Genomic DNA, 7311 nt, shown 5'->3' with positions numbered 1-7311 from the left:
GCTTCTCTCTTTGGATCCTCTTCGGGCTGTGTTCGGACTCTGAGTCTGAACTATCCAAGAGGACTACCCTCCCCTTCTTCGGCGTCGCTCCCTCCAGGTTCTCGGAGGCTGTCCTCTTCCCCCTCCTCGTCTTGAGGGGGGAGTCGCTCTCCACTTCCTCCTCCTCCTCCTCCTCCTCTTCGTCCTCGTCTTCCTCGTGAGAGGAGACTGAAGGAAATATGCCCTAAAGGCAATAATAAAGTTATTATTTATTTTCTTATTTCATGATAAATGTTTATTATTCATGCTAGAACTGTATTAACCGGAAACTTAGTACATGTGTGAATACATAGACAAACAGAGTGTCACTAGTATGCCTCTACTTAACTAGCTCGTTGAATCAAAGATGGTTAAGTTTCCTAACCATAGGCATGAGTTGTCATTTGATTAACGGGATCACATCATTAGAGAATGATGTGATTGACTTGACCCATTCTGTTAGCTTACCACTTGATCATTTTAGTTTACTGCTATTGCATTCTTCATGACTTATACATGTTCCTATGACTATGAGATTATGCAACTCCCGATTACCGGAGGAATACTTTGTGTGCTACCAAACGTCACAACATAACAGGGTGATTATAAAGGTGCTCTACAGGTGTTTCCGATGGTACTTGTTGAGTTGGCATAGATCAAGATTAGGATTTTTCACCCCGATTATCGGAGAGGTATCTCTGGGCCCTCTCGGTAATGCACATCACTATAAGCCTTGCAAGCAATGTGACTAATGAGTTAGTTACGGGATGATGTATTATAAAACGAGTAAAGAGACTTGCTAGTAACGAGATTGAGCTAGGTATTGAGATACCGACGATCAAATCTCGGGCAAGTAACATACCGATGACAAAGGGAACAACGTATGTTGTTATGCGGTTTGACCGATAAAGATCTTCGTAGAATATGTAGGAGCCAATATGAGCATCCAGGTTCCGCTATTGGTTATTGACCGGAGATGTGTCTCGGTCATGTCTACATAGTTCTCGAACCCGTAGGGTCCGCACGCTTAACGTTCGGTGACGATCGTTATTACGAGTTTATGTGTTTTGATGTACCGAAGGTAGTTCGAAATCCCGGATATGATCACGGACATGATGAGGTGTCTCGAAATGATGGGCATAATTTGTCATAAACACGAAATGCAACAACTAGTTTTAAAAGAGAATATACCACATCTGAATCATAACAAGGACGAGGGCCGACGGGGACGGATATCAAAACCATGGCACTATGTATAACAAACAACGTACGGGTAACATAATTATACGAGTAACTATATATCCAAATCACACAAACATCAATTTGGTAATGTAAAACATTCATGAACAAGAGCCTCACCACAAGGTGGTGCCGGCGACGGGACGGTCCGGGCAATCAAAGGTGATTACGACGGAGATTTAGAAGGCACTAAGTAAACCACACCTACATATGCAAACTAACACTAGTAGAAAAAGGACCTAATATTAGACACATTAGTGCCAGTTTGATTTTGAGCCGGCACTAATGTGTCCATTAGTGCCGGTTCCAACGGCTAGCCGGCCGTTCTCATTAGTACCAGTTCGTGGCGAACGTTTAGCACCGGTTCGTGCTACGAACCGGTACTAAAGAGAGTGGTGGAAGGGTGTTGTCAGTCTGGGGCCCCTCCAGCACCTTTAGTACCGGTTCGTGGCACGAACCGGTACTAAAGGTCGACGTACATAAACCCTTCATCCACCCGAGCCACTCTGTTCTTCCCCTTTCCCCTCACTTCCTCTGTTCTTCCCCTCTCTTCCTCGAGCTCCTCACAAATTTTGCCCAATTTTTTTCAAGATTTGAAGGCCCCCATCCATTCAAATGATCACAAAGGTTAGCAACTATGTCCTTTCAACTCTCATTGCTAGATTAGCTCTTGCAATGCTTTGTATAGAGATTAATTTGGGAGGAATTATATTTGCTAGTATTTGATTTATATGCAATTTGAGGTCAAAAATAACACTTAGTTTGCATATGTAGGTGTGGTTTACTTAGTGCCTTCTAAATCTCCGCCGTAACCACCATCGATCGCCCGCACCGTCCCGTCGCCGGCACCACCTTGTGGTGAGGCTCTTGTTCATGAATGTTTTACATTACCAAATTGATGTTTGTGTGATTTGGATATATAGTTACTCGTATAATTATCTTACCCGTACGTTGTTTGTTATACATAGTGCCATGGTTTTGATATCCGTCCCCGTCGGCCCTCGTCCTTGTTATGATTCGGATGTGGTATATTCTCTTTTAAAACTAGTTGTTGCATTTCGTGTTTATGAAAAATTATGCCCATCAAGTTGACATAGATATTTTTATCTAGGAGGTATGTGAACCGGAAATTCCAACCGACCCTATTGTCGAGAGGTTAAATTTAGTTGAAAGAGAAAACGAGTATTTGAAAGAAAAATTGAAAATAATTGAGGGGGAGAAGATGGAATTGGAGTTGCATGTTGCCGATGTCGTCGATGATCACAAGATCAAGATGGAGAAAATGAGGTTGAAGATTAGAAAGATTAGAAAATATGCCATTGATAGTGTGGCTTGGTATCATTATGCTGTTGGATCAATTGTTACCTTAGTTGCGATCTTCATCGCATTTGTTGTTGCATTTAAATTATTTAGCTAGAGAGTTATTTGTATGTTGCATTTAATTAAGTGTTGTATATGAACTTTATGTATGAACTTGTATTAATTTGGTCTATTCGGTGTTGTGTAATGAAGATGAGCCGACAATGGATGTATGATGACCGATGCTCTCCCGAGTTCATTAATGGCGTGCATACTTTTCTGCTTGCCACTGAGGCAAACAAGCGGGCGGATGGTTTTATGCCTTGTCCATGTGCTGGCTGCAAGAATGGTCACAGTTACTGTACGTCAAGAACCATTCACGTCGACCTATTTGAGTCCGGTTTCATGCCCCACTATAATGTTTGGACCAAGCACGGAGAAATAGGGGTTATGATGGAAGACAATGAAGAAGAAGAGGACGACGACGGCTATCCTGGCCATGGGTTCCCTGAATACAATGATACAACAATGTGGGAAGAAGCTGAGCCGGCAATGCAGGAAGAAGCTGAAGAAGAGGCATCAGATGAGCCCGCTGATGATCTAGGTCAGGCCATTGCCGATGCAAAGAGAAACTTCGCAAGTGATCTGGAGAGGACGAAGTTGCAGCGCATGTTAGAGGATCACAAGAAATTGTTGTACCCGAATTGCGAAGCTGACAAAAAAAAAGTTGGGCACCACACTTGAATTGCTGCAATGGAAGGCAGAGAATGGTGTATCTGACAAGGGATTTGGAAAGTTGCTGGTAATGATAAAGAATATGCTTCCAAAGGACAACGAATTTCCCGAGAGTATGTATGAAGCAAAGAAGGTTGTCTGCCCTCTAGGGTTAGAGGTGCAAAAGATACATGCATGCCCTAATGACTGCATCCTCTACCGCGGTGAGTACGAGGATTTGAACGCTTGCCCGGTATGCGGTGCATTGCGTTATAAGATCAGTCGCGATGACCCTGGTGATGTCGAGGGTGAGCGCCCCAGGAAGAAGATTCCTGCCAAGGTGATGTGGTATGCTCCTATAATACCACGGTTGAAACATTTGTTCCAAAACAAAGAGCATGCGAAGGCGATGCGGTGGCACACAGAAGACCGTAAGAAAGACGGAAAGTTGAGAGTACCCGCTGACGGTTCGCAGTGGAGAAAAATCGAGAGAAAGTACTGGGAGGAGTTTGCAGGTGACCCAAGGAACGTATGGTTTGGTCTAAGCGCAGATGGCATTAATCCTTTTGGGGAGCAGAGCAGCAACCATAGCACGTGGCCTGTGACTCTATGTTTGTATAACCTTCCTCCTTGGTTGTGCATGAAGCGGAAGTTCATTATGATGCCAGTGCTCATCCAAGGCCCTAAGCAACCCGCCAACGACATTGATGTGTACCTAAGGCCATTAGTTGAAGAACTATTATAGCTGTGGAATGGAACAGGTGTACGTGCGTGGGATGAGCACGGACAGGAAGAATTTGACCTAAAGGCATTGCTGTTCATGACCATCAATGATTGGCCTGCTCTCAGTAACCTTTCAGGACAGACAAACAAGGGATACCGCTGATGCACGCACTGTTTGGATGATACCGACAGTATATATTTGGATAGTTGTAGGAAGAATGTGTACCTGGGACATCGTCTATTTCTTCTGACAAGGCATCCCGTAAGAAAGAAAGGTAAGCATTTCAAAGGTGAGGCGGATCACCGGACGAAGCCTCGCCACCGTACTGGTGTTGATGTACATGATATGGTCAAGGATTTGAAGGTAATCTTTGGAAAGGGTCCTGGTGGACAACCTATTCTGAAGGACGCTGACGGACGCGCACACATGTGGAAGAAGAAATCTATATTTTGGGACCTGCCATATTGGAAAGACCTAGAGGTCCGCTCCGCAATCGACGTGATGCACGTGACGAAGAATCTTTGCGTGACCCTGCTTGGCTTTTTGGGCGTGTATGGGAAGACAAAAGATACACCAGAGGCACGGGAGGACCAGCAACGTATGCACGGAAAAGATGGCATACATCAGGGTCAGGCCAGCTACGTTCTTACCAAAGAAGAGAAGGAAATCTTCTTCGAATGCCTGCTCAGCATGAAGGTACAGTCTGGCTTCTCGTCGAATATAAAGGGAATAATAAATATGGCAAAGAAAAAGTTCCAGAACCTAAAGTCTAATGACTGCCACGTGATTATGATGCAACTCCTTCCGGTTGCATTGAGGGGGCTTCTACCGGAAAACGTTCGATTAGCCATTGTGAAGCTATGTGCATTCCTCAATGCAATCTCTTAGAAGGTAATCGATCCTGAAATCATACCAAGGTTACAGAATGATTTGGTGCAATGTCTTGTCAATTTCAAGTTGGTGTTCCCACCATCCTTCTTCAACATCATGATGCACGTCCTAGTTCACCTTTGCAAAGAGATTAACGTTTTGGGTCTTGTATTTCTACACAATATGTTCCCCTTTGAAAGGTTCATGGGAGTCTTGAAGAAATATGTTCATAACCGTGCTAGGCCAGAAGGAAGCATCTCGAAGGGCCATGAAAATGAGGAGGTCACTGAGTTTTGTATTGACTTTATTCCTGACCTTAAGCCGATTGGTGTTCCTGAATCGCGGCATAAGGGCAGACTGGAAGGAAAAGGCACGCTAGGAGGGCATCAAATAATATGTATGGACGGGCATTCTCTCACTGAAGCACACTACACAGTTCTACAGAATTCCGCCTTGGTGGCTCCGTATATGGAGGGACACAAGAATTTTCTACAGTCCAAACACCCGGAGAAGTCTGACGACTGGATTACATGTGAACAAACGAGGTCTTTCGCCGGTTGGTTGCAGAAACGTGCTCTGAATGATGGCGATATTCAAAATGACTCGTACTCGTTGTCCCAGTTACCATCTTCGAATATATTGACTTTCAAAGGGTACCAGATAAATGGGAATACATTTTACACGATCGCCCAAGATAAGAAGAGCACCAACCAAAACAGTGGTGTCCGCTTTGCTGCAACAACCAACACGAGAAAGGAAACATATCATGGTTACATAGAGGACATATGGGAACTTAACTATGGATCAGGTGATTTGAAGGTCCCTTTGTTTCTGTGCAAATGGGTCAATATGACACGAGGGGGGGTAATGGAAGACCCGCAGTACGGAATGACAACAGTGGATCTCAACAATCTTGCGTATGCAGACGAACCATTCGTCCTAGCCAATGATGTGGCGCAGGTTTTTTATGTGAAAGACATGTCTACCAGGCCGAGAAAAAGAAAAGATAAGGAAGCGAATGGATCATACGACGAGCCAAAGCGCCACATAGTTCTTTCAGGAAAAAGAAACATCATGGGTGTGGATGACAAGATAGACATGTCATAAGATTATGAAAAGTTTGATGAAATTGCTCCATTCACAGTGAATATTAACCCGAGCATCCAGTTAAATGATGAAGATTTTCCATGGCTACGGCGCAAAGGGACACACGCGAAGAAAAAGTTTCACACCCAAAGATCTGGGATGTGATCGGCTTCACTATCATCACTTTCTTCTGTGTTCCACACCTAGGAGGGAATGTCTGTAATAGTTAGGGTAGTTATGTGTTTTGGCATTTGAAACGCGAAGAAATTTTATGTGCAAACAAATTCTTTTCATGCATTTACTGATTTTTTCGAGCTAAAAGACCCTGAAATTGAAAATCATTTCATATGAACTCAGAAAAGGTTGAAAGTTTGCATGGTATCATAATTTCATACAAATAGCATGTGCAAAAAAGTAGAGAGGGTTACGGCAAAAACTGGATGCACTTCGTGTACAAAATGGACAATCTCTTTCGAAGTATCAGGGTTTCCGACGAAAATTGAACTGTTACAAAGGCATTTCATTTTTTAAATAACCTAAGCATTACCAAATTGAATATAATGATAAAACATGCTAATATTAAACATAAGAAAAAAAGAATCACTGAAAAAACTTTTTTCAAAGTTAAGTTATTCACAAACTAGTGATTCACACAAATTTCAAATAATTCAAAATTTAAACTATTCAAATTTGAAAACTACTGGCACTAACAGAAAGTTTGTAATTTTTTGTACCTAAAGCAAAAATATTCACAAAGAAACTCTAAATACAGAAAAAAAACAACTAAAAAATAAATAAAACAAAAATAAATAAAGCAAAAAAAATTAAGAAAATAAAAAGTCCCGCCTACTAGGCCAAAGCGGCCTCCATACGACTACGAACACAACCTTTTGTTGGGCCAGGATGCAGGCCCGCAAAGACCCAGTAGGCCTAGTAGGCCTGCTTAGGAGAGGAGCTAGAGAGAGCTACCACACTGGGGCTTATAAACCAGTGCGGTAGCCCCTCGGCTAGCGAGGTGGGACTAAACTTGCGCACCGCCTGGAGCCAGCGCACCACCTTTAGTACCGGGCCGTGGCTCCAACCGGTACTAAAGGGGGGGCCTTTAGTACCGGTTGGAGCCACCACCCGGTACTAAAGGGGGGGGGGCGCTTCCTGCCGCTTGGCCTAGCCAAAACAGACCTTTAGTACCGGTTGGTGGCTCCAACCGGTACTAAAGGTCCATCCTATATATACAACACTTGAAAAAAATTCAGTTTCCCTCTGTTTCTTCCCTCTGTTTCCTCCCTCCGTCGCGCCGCCCTGCCCCGATCGACGCCGTCCCCGTCGACGTCGCCGCCCCCGCCCCTCGTCGCCGACCCCGG

This window comes from Triticum dicoccoides, chromosome 1B (genome assembly GCF_002162155.2).
Source record: "Triticum dicoccoides isolate Atlit2015 ecotype Zavitan chromosome 1B, WEW_v2.0, whole genome shotgun sequence".
NCBI lineage: Eukaryota > Viridiplantae > Streptophyta > Magnoliopsida > Poales > Poaceae > Triticum > Triticum dicoccoides.
The sequence above is the reverse complement of the archived record's forward strand: the minus strand, read 5'-3'. Positions refer to the sequence as shown.